This window comes from Ascaphus truei, chromosome 1, assembly GCF_040206685.1.
Source record: "Ascaphus truei isolate aAscTru1 chromosome 1, aAscTru1.hap1, whole genome shotgun sequence".
NCBI classification, from domain to species: Eukaryota; Metazoa; Chordata; class Amphibia; order Anura; family Ascaphidae; genus Ascaphus; species Ascaphus truei.
In genome coordinates this window covers 229,435,419-229,449,574 of record NC_134483.1, presented here as the reverse complement: position 1 = coordinate 229,449,574, position 14,156 = coordinate 229,435,419, and the positions used below count along the sequence as shown (strand labels likewise).

The 14,156-nt window shown below is 42.2% G+C and overlaps 1 non-coding gene across 1 annotated transcript; it reads left to right on the top strand.

Moving 5' to 3' along the window:
- Positions 1-10,083: 10,083 nt before the first annotated feature.
- On the top strand, positions 10,084-10,167 carry TRNAL-UAA (transfer RNA leucine (anticodon UAA)). Its single transcript has one exon. It is a non-coding gene; the product is annotated as a tRNA-Leu (tRNA).
- The last annotated feature ends 3,989 nt before the right edge of the window (positions 10,168-14,156 follow it).

The following is a 14,156-nucleotide window of genomic DNA, read 5'->3' as shown; positions in this document are numbered from 1 at the left end:
CAATCAATTCAAAACAATCATTTGCCAAAAAATGCATTGGCTGTCACTGTATTTATCTGTTCAGATTAATACATTATCAGTCAATGGGCAATCACAAACATAAAAAGAAAGAAATACAATAAAAACACCTGAAAAAAAAAGACATTTACATACTGTGACGGAGCGGATAGATGCACAGACAGAGGGTTCCACTTAACTAGTGTGGTTTATTTGCCACCAAACAGCAACCAAAACATTGGGGCTTCTGCCCCTTTAAGGCAAAACACAAAATAGTGAAATCAAATCCTATTCCCGTTAGGCAAACTAACTACACCAGCAGGTCCCTAGCTAATGGCGCTGGCAATCTAACCTAGTTCCCAGCCCAAAACATGCCCTGGTATATGGAACAAAGTAACACAGTCTCTGCATAGAATAATAAAGGGTTTTTGCTTATCAGTCAGTCCTTGTCTTTATCCTGGGTGTGATTCCAGCTGTATCCCGCAGGCCTGCTTCTTTCAGTCCTAGGGTCCATAACAGCCAGACTCTCCCCGGCTGGGAGAACGTTCACTTCCTCTATCTCTCTGTGGAGGAAAGCAGTCCCACTGTCTCTAACAGTTTCCTGTCTTTTATCCACCAGGAGTTGATTGCACACCTGAACAGGGAGGTGTGCACAATCCAACACCCTTGCAGTCTGGGAAGGGAGTTAGCCTCTTCACTCCCTTACACATACATGCAATATTTTACTTACAATAGGATTCGGAGGGCGAAGACTTCTAAAGGTATCTGCAATCTCTCATACCACGACGTCATCACCCGCAATTTAACACCATCCAACACCATCCACAAGCATCAGGTAAAAATAAATCTTCTTTTTTTTATCTTCTATCGCTGTCTTCTTTCTTCATCTGTCATTATTTTTTATCTTTTCTTTAATCTTCTATCTTCATCTATCAATCCAAAACCCAATGGTAAATCCAGAACAGGATTTTCTCTCGTCGGCTTCTTGAGGTAAAATGAGACGTACAGGCCTTATATAGGGCCTGTGACATCACATTTTTGTAATGCTTGCGCTACCCACAAACAAGACAAGACAACAGTACTGAGGTGGGAAGGTATGAAACCACGTACCGACAGCAGCGGAGGCGTGCCTGGAAGGCGGATTGTCAGCGTAGCCGTGTCTGAATAGGAGAGAGTGGGTTAGTCCATATACTCGCCGGAGTCTTGGGTTATAGAGATCAGCGTAGTTGAAGTTCGTTAAGCCGTAGTCTGGGATTGGAGAGTTGAGAATCGTCGAAGTCCGTGTAGCCGTGGTCTTGGGTAAGAGAGATAAACGTAGTTGAGGGTAAGCCGAGGTTGATATCCAGAGGGGTTCCACTAACAAGCCGGGTCGGTACACGAGGAGACAAAATTGTAAGACAAGACTGGACAAGAGCTAGGCACAACAGAACTGTGAGGCACACAAGGCTACAATAGATTATGCTGAGCAATGCTCCAGAGTGCGAGCAGGGTATATAAATGGTATAGCAGCCAATGGGATAGGGGGCGGAGCGGAAGCCGTGATAGGCACAGGAGACAAGTGGCAGACTTATTACTTGCTGCGCAGCTGGGGAGTGGTGCATGTCATCATGTGAATGTGCCGCTGACGCAATGCATCCGGGGGGGTGGAGATATGCGCCGAGGCAATTCTAGAAGAGATGTTTCCAACACGGAGGGCTGTGTAGCAGCAGGTATGGAGGGAACACGTCGCAAAGGACGTGTTCCCTGATTCCTTACAGTACCTCCCCCTTGAGGATAGGCTTCAGGACAATTCCCATAAGGCTTGTGCGGGAACCTGGCATGGAAGCGCCTTAACAGGCCGGGAGCATGGATCTGATGCCGAGATACCCAGGAGCAATCTTCGGGTCCAAAACCCTTCCAGTGTACTAAGAATTGGAATCTGGAATCGATTACTGACCGGATCTCAAATTCCTCCTGTCCCTGTACAATGACCGGTGAATGTCTTTGAGAGACGTCTGGAAACTGAGGACTTTGAAAGGAGGATATCATCAATACCAGACGGCATCATTACTGCTGTGATGCTGCCTTTATCATTTATATTTGCTGTGACTTCACTTCTTCTTAAATTATGCACTTCTTTTTACCAGCCTCAGTATGACTCTAACTCTATTCATATATCTCCATCTCTCCTTCCTTCACCACTTCTCTTTTCACATGAACTCCTTTGTTACCTGCGTCCTCTGACACCACACAGCAATATCCCCTGCACTAAAAAACACCCCTACAAATCCTCCTCACACATCCTTTTTCTATCCATGCTTCTCCTCCTTGCTTCTGGGGATATCTCTCCCAATCCTGGTCCCTGTCTTATTCCTACACTGGCGACACACTTTATTCGAGCTTGGCTAGTCCCACGAATTCGGGTATACCCGGGTGTATTGAGGTTTGTGACTGTTTTCTGCCCGAGTGCATTGAGTTATTTTCCAAGCAGGGATTGAAGCATTTTATTCCCGCTGGCTGCAATACTGCACAGTATATATATATATACTGCATTACAATTCATGAATTTATGCCATCTGGTAGACACGCGAAGCATTGCAGCCTATTAAATCCTAATCATTATCATTTAACAGATCAGCCGCCCATCAGCCAGGCATGAACCCAGGCTGGGAAGGCAAATGCAACGGGGCTTGTTAGAGGTGAGGAGTGGCGCATTCCAGGTATCTGCCAGGTACATACCGGGTATTTGCTCGAATAAAGTGTGTCGGTGCAGTACATGCGCTCGTCCTTGCCTGCCAACTGCAACCTCTACTCCTTCTGGTGTCAACCCCTCCAACCTCATACCCATCCCCTGCCACCCTCCCTCCTCTCTCCCTTTCTCCTGTGCGCTTTGGAATGCTCGCTCCCTTTCTAACAAGTTCCTCTCTGTGCATGACTTCTTTCTCTCTCACTCTCTGCTCCTATTTGCTATAACTGAGATCTGGCTCACTCAGTCTGACTCTGCTCTGGAAGCTGCCCTCTCCTATGGTGGCCTTTCCTTCTCCCACACTCCGCGCACTGATGGCAGGGGTGGAGGCGTGGGGCTCCTGCTCTCCTCTCTCTGTTGTTACCGAACCCTTCCTATTCCTCCCTCTCTTGCTTTTCCCTCCTTTGAGGCTTACACTGTCCAGATTTTCTCTCCTCTCCCTGTTCATGTGGCGGTCATCTATCGCCCACCTACCTCTACTCATACCCCTTCTGCCTTTCTCTCTCACTTTGAATCCTGGCTCTCTTTCTTCCTCTCCTCAGACTCCCCTGTTCTTCTCCTTGGGGACTTCAATTGCCACATTGATGACCCCTCTCTCCCTTGGGCTTCCCGCTTTCTTTCTCTAACCTCTTCTATTGGCCTTCAACAGTGGACTGCAGCCAGCACCCACAAGGATGGCCACTACTTAGACCTGGTTTTCACTAAGAACTTCTCTCTCTCCGATTTCTCCATTTCCCCTTTTCCTCTCTCTGACCATCATCTCATCTCATTCTCTCTATCTCGCTTCTCCCCTTCTCCACCTCCATCTACACCCCGTTTCTGCAGAAACCTGCGCTCTATTCACTTACCTGACTTTGAGTCCACTTTACACTCCTCCCTCTCCTCTCTCAACTCTGCTACAGCCCCCGACAACCTGGTCAGGAACTACAACTCTGTCTTGTCCTCCTCTCTTGATCTACATGCCCCACTTTCTCTCTGCCGCACTCGCCCTTCTAACCCTAGACCCTGGCTAAATTCCCACACACGCATGCTGCGTTCCTCCACTCGTTCCTCTGAACGCCTCTGGAGGAAGTCTCACACTCTCGCAGACTTCCTTCACTACAAATTTATGCTATCCTGTTTCAACTCTGCCCTCTCGCAAGCTAAACAAGCCTACTTTTCTGCACTAATCAACATGCACAAGTCTAACCCACACCGACTGTTCTCTTTCTTTGATACTCTACTCAAACCACCCTCAGCTGCCTCTCCTTCCTCCATCTCCGCTCAGGACTTTGCTGACTATTTTAAGGAAAAGGTGGAATCCATACGTCAGAACATCCCCTCTGTTTCTTCTTCCCATCCTACACCTCTTCCTAACTCTCCTCCTGCCTTCCTTGACTCTTTTTCCACTGTCTCAGAGGAGGATGTGTCGCTGTTGATCGCCTCCCTTTCTAACAAGTTCCTCTCTGTGCATGACTTCTTTCTCTCTCACTCTCTGCTCCTATTTGCTATAACTGAGACCTGGCTCACTCAGTCTGACTCTGCTCTGGAAGCTGCCCTCTCCTATGGTGGCCTTTCCTTCTCCCACACTCCGCGCACTGATGGCAGGGGTGGAGGCGTGGGGCTCCTGCTCTCCTCTCTCTGTCATTACCGAACCCTTCCTATTCCTCCCTCTCTTGCTTTTCCCTCCTTTGAGGCTCACACTGTCCAGATTTTCTCTCCTCTCCCTGTTCATGTGGCGGTCATTTGGAAATTGATGATTAAAAATAATAATGATAGCAGTAAGTAATAGTAATGTTAATAGTAATGTTAATAGTATTATTATACACATTGAAAGCATTGATTGAATATATCGTCTTGCAAATGTGTATAGTGTAACATACAATACTGGTGCTAAGTAGGGTAGTGATTCCAAAACTAAAACTAAATAACCGACAGTAAAAGGATTATGGATATGAAGCACATGCCAGATAGTATAGGATGTAGATAACATGCTGATGAAGGGATAATGCATAACTAAGAACATAGTAATGTAAATAATACCTTTGAATGGACCCAACGATATACATATATTCAGTAGATGGATAGAATACCTAACATAAAGATGTAAGGAGGGGCGTCAATGATGAGAGATATAAAGAAGGATATGTTGAGAAAAAGCATCTCACTAATGGTAAAGCTGACAAAGGATCCTTCAGTCTATAAAGGGAGAAAATTGGAACCCCTTGTGCCCAGTTGGTAGATCCACTTTGTCTCTCTTTTTAATATTTCTCTGTCCCAGTCGCCCCTTCTAATGGTCGGAATAACTCGATCTATCGCTATAAATTGCAGAACACTGTCACATGTTTCTAGAGCAGCCTGAACACTGGGCTATAAAAGTTATCAATATAAAAAAAAAATGTAAGAGACAGCACTCTCGTCTCACGGTCTGACATCTTCTTACAAAGATCAGCAAAACTTCAGTGTAAATATCAAAAAATCTCGTTGCCACACTTACCTAATGAAAGGCCTTGGAGGTCTCAAATGTTATACTGTGCTGCTGTTCTTCTCCAATAAAAATAAGATTTTTTGATAATTATACTGAAGTCTTGCTGATCCTTGTTAGGACAGGTCTGACCGCGAGTCTTATTGAGAGTGTTTTATCTTGCATTTGTTTGGATAATATACAGTAAACAATGCAGCACTACATGTCTCATTAACTTCACTTCAGGAGGATCTTTTGCTTATTATTGACAAAAACTACACCCAAATTGTCCGTATGAATAACAACCCTTTTATTTGTCTATGGCTGACCCCAAACTTTCACTGTAACTACAATATGAAAATAGAAAAAAATAGGCTAAAGCGCTCCAATGCCAGGAAATAGGAATATTGTAAGCCAAAACCACTTTATCCAAGATAATATAAATGAGTAATAGTATTAATGGTAGTACATAATAACCACTTGTATGGGTACTATCCTCCTGAAGACAGGTGGTAGAAGGTACAAGCTCACCCACAATCAGTCTCATTGGCAGGTTCCCCTGGATAATACTACAATATGAAACAATTCTAATAGCAGTAAATTCCTTGTCAGCCCTGCCTGAATTCACAGTTCTTTAAAAATTCTAACAAAGCAAAAAATTGTCCCAGATGCTTAAATCATCTTTCAACTCCTTAAATAATCTAATATGATATTGGGGGCAACTCACTTGTGTAGTAACCCCTACATGCCACATCGCAAAGATTCTCCCCTTAGGCATAGCTCTGCAAACAAAATTCAGATGGCCGATTAATGATTGTAAAGGCTTTAATTTAATCGTATTTTCTGCTAATACCAACCAGATCATATTTCTAACACATTTTCAACCAGCAATCAATATTGCAAAATCAATGCCCTAAAAAAAGCTCTTAATCACTGCCAACAGGGCCGACAAACAAAAGAAATCAAAATATCAAACAAAAATATCACCAAATAATAAAGAAAAAACATACAATGTGTGTGATATTCTATTTCCCATTCTAAAAGGTATTGTATTGTATTGTATGTCTTTATTTATATAGTGCCATTAATGTACATAGCGCTTCACAGTAGTAATACACATGGTAATCAATCAAATAAATAACAGATAATATAAATAACAGATCATGAGAATAAGTGCTTTAGACATAAAAGTAACATTAAGGAAGAGGACTCCCTGCCCAGAGGAGCTTACAGTCTAATTGGTAGGTAGGGAAAACGTACAGAGACAGTAGGAGGGAGTTCTGGTAAGTGCGTCTGCAGGGGGTCAAGCTTTATGTATCATGTGTTCAGAATATCCATAGTGCTATTCCTATGCTTCTTTAACCAAGTGTAAGAAAATAAACTAAAACTAAAAACAAGATAATGAGCAACACATGCATAAACATTTAGCAAAATAAAAACTACTGTATCCTCAAACTGAAAACACAATAAATTAAAACAACCAGGGTTGATTGGTAGTTTCTGAAAGCTGTCTCAACATCAGCCTTCTCCATTAATGCACCTCTACCACATTTTGGGACCATAAATAAGGCTTCATGAAACGTACAGTACAATAGACAGCAAAAGACACGTGACAAAGTTCTTTATCAATTCCATTACTTACTGATAATCTCATTGAATGTGATAAATGGCGAATTAACATATAAGAACCCTGTTCCTTTTTAAGCACAATACCTAACAGAGATATCCTAAAATTCTCAAATGGAGGGAACAAAAGTGGGACAACAATTGTATCTAAAGACAACTTACTAACCACTACTTCTATATATGCACCATGCCAGATTATAAATTATCAACCGATAAACCCTTCCCAAAATTATTATCTTCATCTTTCTTAGGATAAAGTTGTAGTCAATAATCCATCTCTTCTAGCATCGCCATGGTCCTCAGTTTTCACACTGACTCTTTACCTGGCGATATTGTAGACACAATTCGTACCTTCTCCGTGTTGGCTTTATTTTTGTTAAATAAATCATGACACTGTGTAATATGTCATGTGTTGTTGTTCCTCTGAGGTTGTATTTACCTAATTTTTAGACCTGCTAAGGAACAGATGATTGTTATTATGTCCTGATATGTAAAACCATAGAATTCAAAGAGGATGTACTTTATTTTTCACACAACTGTATACCGTGACAAACCCCTTAAATCCCTACAAGCCTCTAACACAATATCCATATGTTTAAATAAAACCAAACATATCTTAGGCTGCTTTTCCCCTAAAAAAATCATAAAAATACAAAAAGATTGCAGTCAATGGTTGAACGACCTTGGGGGAAATTTAATCTCATGAACCTTTGCCCTCTGACACTTTCCTTGCTGATCTTCCTTTGTTCCTGGCTAAGCCTCTGACTCTGCCTGCATTTTCCCTTGATACTGCTTGCATTCATCCAACAAGCAGCTCTACAGACACTCACCGACACCAATTTGTGCTGCCTTATCCTTAACGGACGACAAGAGCTCCTCCAGCTCCCTGCTGTTTTTAGGGGTAAGCTCATCTCTGACAATGGGGGATCTGACCTAAAATGGTACCCCCACCCTGCAGTTATATCGTTCTAACCAATCCATGGGTGGCTGTGCACCGCCCAACAGCCACCCATGTTTACCAATGATGTGATACCAACACAATTTCCCCCAAACAATTAACAACTGCCCAGAGGCACAAACAGCCAATGAGCAGATGCCATATTTTAACCAAGCCCTTGTCTAACTGCCAATTATCCCACCCAGGATCTTTCAAAGGAACTATTCATCCAAAGGACAATACAAATGTCAAATGGTCATCCCTTGAGATTGTCATAAATGAGATTTCACCAGTAGCAAAAGAAAGAGTTCTTCACAATAAAGGTAAATATGTATGTACTGCCCATTGAGACTGTGGTGGCAGATACAATAGATACCTTTAAGGAAAGGTTACACATATTTTTTTAGAAAGTAATGGCATACTGGGATGTACCAATAGGTAAACATAGAAAGTGTAAAACCAATTAATTGGCGATCAGCCAGGATATGCAGTATATAGTAATCTTGCCCTCATGGAAGTTTATTCTGGTTGCAGTGTTGTACGTGTTGAACAAGCTTGAGACACAGGAGAAAACTACAACTCACAGGCACTGTTGAGCCCTATTTAAGGTCCAGGAAGTTACTCTGTTTCTTGTGTTGCAACTCTGCTCCTCGCTATAGTGCATGTCCCTGTTCCTGTCTCCTTCCAGCTAAGGCTGCGGTCCCAGTCACTGCCACAGCGCACGGCTCGGCGTGCGCTGTGCGTGTAAGCACCGCCCCTCAATGGGGAAGGGCCCAGTACGCACCTTCACGCTGTGCTGCAAGATTTTTTAAACTCAAGAGGGCGAACCTCACGTGTGACGTGATGGCCATGCCCCTGCAAATTCCCGACCACGCCCCCTCCCATCGCAAGTTCCCTCTCTCCCTGTCAGACTGCAGATTGCGGTTAGTGCTGTGCACGCGCCGCCCCCCCCCCCCGGGCGCGCGTGTCACAGACATTACTGGGGCCGCAGCCTAAGTATAGAGCCTGCTTCTCTGTGTATGACCTCGGATTTCGTCTGGACTCTGCCTTGCCTAACCCCTCAAGTTACTGCACCTTGCCTTCTCTTTTGTGTATGATCTTGGATTTGTCCTGGACTTTGCCCTTGACCATAACCCCAAGTTATATTGCATAATAACCTGTGAATGTCCCTGGATTGCTTGTGATTCTGCTCTGTTTAACACCCTTTACTATTATTTCCCTTCCTGAATCTCTGTCACCCTCAGTGTTCTCAGAGGAAGCATGTTGATCCTGGGAGAAATCTGACTGCCATTACTGGAGTCAGGAAGGAATTTTTTCTTCCCCTTATACTGTAAGACATAATTGTATAATATTTAAATTAGTTTTTTTCCTGTTTGGGTCAATATGAAGACAAATATAGCATGAGTATGTATTCCGCCTAAATTTTACTTACAGATGTAGCCAAGGTTATTGCACCCTGTCGTAATTCAGAATACTGCATTATAACGCAAAATACTAAGTTTTTCCATATGAATCATTAGCAGTGAAAATGCAGAATATCACAGAATATCTCACTATAACAAGCTAGCTGGGGCAATAACGTTGTCTACTACATCTAAACTTGATGGACATATGTGTTTTCAACCTCATCTACTATGTAATTATTGTGATGTCTTAGTCACGCTGCAGGGTCTTTTGTCTTTTGTCCCATATTAAAGGCAGGAAAGCTTAGGAGTAGTAGGGAGGCATACATTATGTCAAACTTTTTTTGACAGGCACCACGCCCCTTTTGCCCTAAGCCCCGCCCCATTTTGCCCTAAGCCCCACCCCCTTTTGGCATTAAACCCGCCCCATGTCCCGCCCCTTCCGTATCCGGTCCCACCCCTTCCGTATCCGGGCCCCCGCCCCCTGCGACAATTTTTTGAGGTTGACGCCCCCTACGCCAAAAAACCGCGGTTGACGCCCCCTACGCATAAAAAAAGCGTTTGACGCCCCCTACGCCAAAAAAACGCGGTTGACGCCCCCTATGCCAAAAAAACGCGTTTGACGCCCCCTACGCCAAAAAAACGCGGTTGACACCCCCCTGAGCTCATTTTTTATTTTGATGTGTATTTTTATTCTTTTTTTGTGATTGGTGCGTACTGTTGACGTAGATTGGAGGGGGCGTATACATACGCGGGGCATGTCCGGGCATGTTTATAGGCGTTTGGGGCATGCCCGAACATGTTTTTTTTCATACAGGGTAAGTCTGGACATGTTTATTCTGAAATAACGCAGTGCGCATGTCAGACATTTTCAAAAGACGTTGAAAAGAGGGCATAGCAATTTTTTTAAATTCAGACAGAATACCGCTTTAAGAGGCTAAATCCATCATGTGTCAGGGTGGCCGAGTGGTTTAAGGCATTGGACTTAAGATCCAATGGACGTATGTCCGTGTGGGTTCGAATCCCTCCCCAGACATAATCTTTTTATATATTTTTTATTTGTATAGAGTCTGTACGTGTGTTAGCCGCAACATGGCTACATAAAAATTAAAAGCACAATTGTATAATAGTCAAAAATTGCTTATTTAGTAGGGAGGCATACATTATGTCAAACTTTTTTTGACAGGTACCACGCCCCCTTTTGCCCTAAGCCCCGCCCCCTTTTGGCCTTAAACCCGCCCTATGTCCAGCCCCTTACGGAACCAGTCCCGCCCTTTCCGTATCCGGCCCTGCCCCCTGCGCCAATTTTTTGAGGTTGACGCCCCCTGCGCCAAAAAACCACGGTTGACGCCCCCTATGCCAAAAAAGTTTGTTTGACGCCCCCTACGCCAAAAAAACACGGTTGACACCCTTCTGAGCCCATTTTTTATTATGATGTGTATTTTTTATTCTTTTTTTGTGATTGGTGCGTACTGTTGACGTAGATTGGAGGGGGCGTATACATACGCGGGGCATGTCCGGGCATGTTTATAGGTGTTTGGGGCATGCCCGAACATGTTTTTTTTTCATACGGGGCAAGTCTGGACATGTTTATTCTGAAATAACGCAGTGCGCATGTCAGAAAATTTCAAAAGACGTTGAAAAGAGGACATAGCATTTTTTAATTCAGACAGAATACCGCTTTAAGAGAATAAACTCTTTTTTTAATTTTTTTTATATGTATAGAGACGGTACAGGGATTAGCTGCAACAGGGGATACATAAAAATAAAAAGTACAAGTGTATAATCAAAATTGTTTATTTTATTTTTAAAAGCTACAACAGTTTCAAGCATGAAATAATTACAATGCGTATTTACAAGTAAAAAAGTAAATAAGACATTTCAAAAGAAGACATTTTTTTTTAAAATTCAGACAGAATACTGCTTTATGAAAATAATCTCTTTTTATATATTTTTTATTTGTATAGAGTCTGTACATGTGTTAGCCGTAACAGGTATACATAAAAAAATAAAAAGCCCAATTGTAAAAGAGTCAAAAATATTTATTTTATTTTTAAAAGCTACAACATTTTCAAGCATTAATTAATTACAAGGCGTATTTACAAGAAAAAAAAAAGTAAATAAGGCATTTCAAAAAACTTTGAATTGCGGGGGGGGGGGGGGGTTAGCATTTGAATTAACTTCCTCATTAGCAGAGGTATGTGGGGACACAATGACAAGCTAGACAAACACAGGCATTGTTAATTGAGAACAGATGTGTCGTGTGAACATCCTCATTGACAGAGGTAAATAAGGCATTTCAAAAGACTTTGAATAGCTTTGAAATGCGGGAGATAGCATTTGAATCCCATGAGGTAATAGAAGGCTATCCTGTGTGATGCCTTATGTGAGTTTCAACAGGATATCAGTAACGCTTTAAACAGAGGCTGAAAGCACCATAGAAACATTATATTGTTTTTTATGAAACACTATTCAAAAATGCACAGCCATACAAGCTCAAAAAAAACGGATGCACAATTACGAAAAATATATTACACGCCGAAAACGCCGGGTTCCTTTGGTGGCATTCAGAGTTTAAATAATGCAGCACAAAAATACGGCATTTCAAATGCAACGGTCAAAAATTATCTTTCAGATCAAGATGTCTATTCGTTATACAAACCAGCGCGAATTTTTTTCAAAAGGAATAGGATTTTAGTTTCTAATGTGGATACCCAGTGGCAGGCAGACCTCGTATCAATGATTGATTTTGCCAAGTGTAACGACGGCTACCGGTATATTCTGACGGTTATTGATATTTTGTCAAAATACGCCTGGGCGAAATTGTTGCAAAATAAAACCGGGTTAAGCGTCGCTACTGCGTTACAGGATATTTTCTTAGAGGGACGCGTGCCTCAAAAGTTACAAACTGACGGGGGTAAAGAATTCTTGAATAAGAATGTTAATTTACTGCTCAAAAAATATGGCGTTATCAGTTTCATCGCCGGCAACTCAGTAAAATCCGCCGTTGTTGAGCGCTTTAATAGGATATTAAAAACGAAAATGTGGTGCTTTTTCACAGCTCATAATACGCACCGGTACAGCGATGTGTTATCAGACTTAATATACAGCTATAACCACACGCCACATCGCACCATTAAGTGTGCGCCAAAGGATGTAACACAAGCGAATTCTCTCACCGTATGGAATACTATTTATAGGTCACATGTGAGTTCTAAGAAACTTATGCCACTTTTAAAAATTGGAGACCACGTTCGGATATCAAAGCATAAAGGCGTTTTTACAAAGGGTTATGAACAGTGTTTTACAGATGAAATATTTATTATTGCTGGTGTACGCACGAAAGGCGTAAAACCTCTGTATAAGCTTACAGATAGCGCTGGTGAGGCCTTAGAAGGCTCATTCTACGCTGAAGAGATACAAAAAATACCAAAGAATTTAAATCGCGTTTACAGAATTGAGAAGATATTAAAACAAAAAAGCGTAAGGCGTAAAATCGTCTACTACGTTAAATAGTGGGGATACCCTACAAAATTCAACAGCTGGATAGAAAAAGCACTACTAACTCGTTTGTAAAAATACGTCGCCATGGAGGATATTGCCTTTTATGTAACGTTGCCTAGTAATGTGTCATACGAAACTTTCCCCCAAAATGACATTTCTAATTATACGACAAAACTAGCCAAGCCCATTATTTTAAAAGGTGAACTGCATGACGATTAATGACATTGATACACCGCATTATTGGCGATGGTTCTATAATCATTTTGTTTTTTGGATAGATTTAAATCGGCTTATAGAAAATGTAATAAGCGACTTGAAAACATTGATATTTGTGAAAGAGCATGAACGCGATTTAGAGCACTTGAAAGCCTTGTTATTAAGGCTTAGCCGTTCAAGCGAGATATTTCACAAGGGTTTAATGCAGCTAAAGGGGGATTTAAGTGCCAACGACCAAAACATAAAACACGACGTAATAACAACAACACCGTGTACTGACAATACATACCCGAATGCCACGACAATACTGTGTATAGAGGACGAATCTGACATTGAGAGACGGTTTTGCGCTGAATACCTTTTTTGGGGGGATGTAAAGAGGTCTATCAACGCATTCATGCGTGAACTGTATTCACATTGTTGGATTCCTCAGGTCGAACGCAACATGTGTATGGAGCCGGGGTTCAAACTAAAACTTGATCGTTTAACGACTGTATTTAGCACCGGGGCCCAATTACTAACCAATTCATGACTAAATATGGTGGGCCGTGGCTTAGATCAACAACCCACGTTAAACAGAAACACGCAGAGAGGCCAGCAGGTAAATTATGTTGTAGACACCACGCAAGAAAGCTCATTAACGCCCGTTAGTACATGTGATTTATCGGCCACCGTTATGAGCCCCAACTTAATTGCGGTCGAACAGCCCCAGAGGGGTAAACTGCCATTAATTTCTGTACAGTCAGAGCCGCCTGTAAATGAAGCTAATGTTGAAATCCCTGTACTGCCGGTTGAAAATAGTGTTGAAATACATACACCACTAATAATACAGCCCCCTAATGATGCGGTGGATCATTCTGTATTTTTGGAACGTGCAGCGCAGTACCAAAGAGTACGACAAAATTTTAATGCTGTGGAACATTTTGAACATTTTCAATTTGTAAATCTTGATCGAATAACATCATTTTCAGTGGCATTACAGGCGTTACATGATTCTATACAGTGTACATTGAATAGACTACTGCCCGACATAGGACCCCATGACATGGTGCAATTACGTCTAGACAGTGACACGTTAAATAGAGCTTTATACTCTATTAAACGCTCTAAGGACACCTTAAGCAGCTGAGACGTTTTTGGAACATGTGGCAAACATGTTACAAAGCAACGCTGAGGTTCTTGGTGACGGTACTTTAAGACTATTGGTCATAACTGTTAAGAACAGAGTTGGTGGTGTGATGCACCGTAGACGCATTAATTCAACGCCTTACAGTCGCATAGTAATCAAAAAAAGACAATTACTCT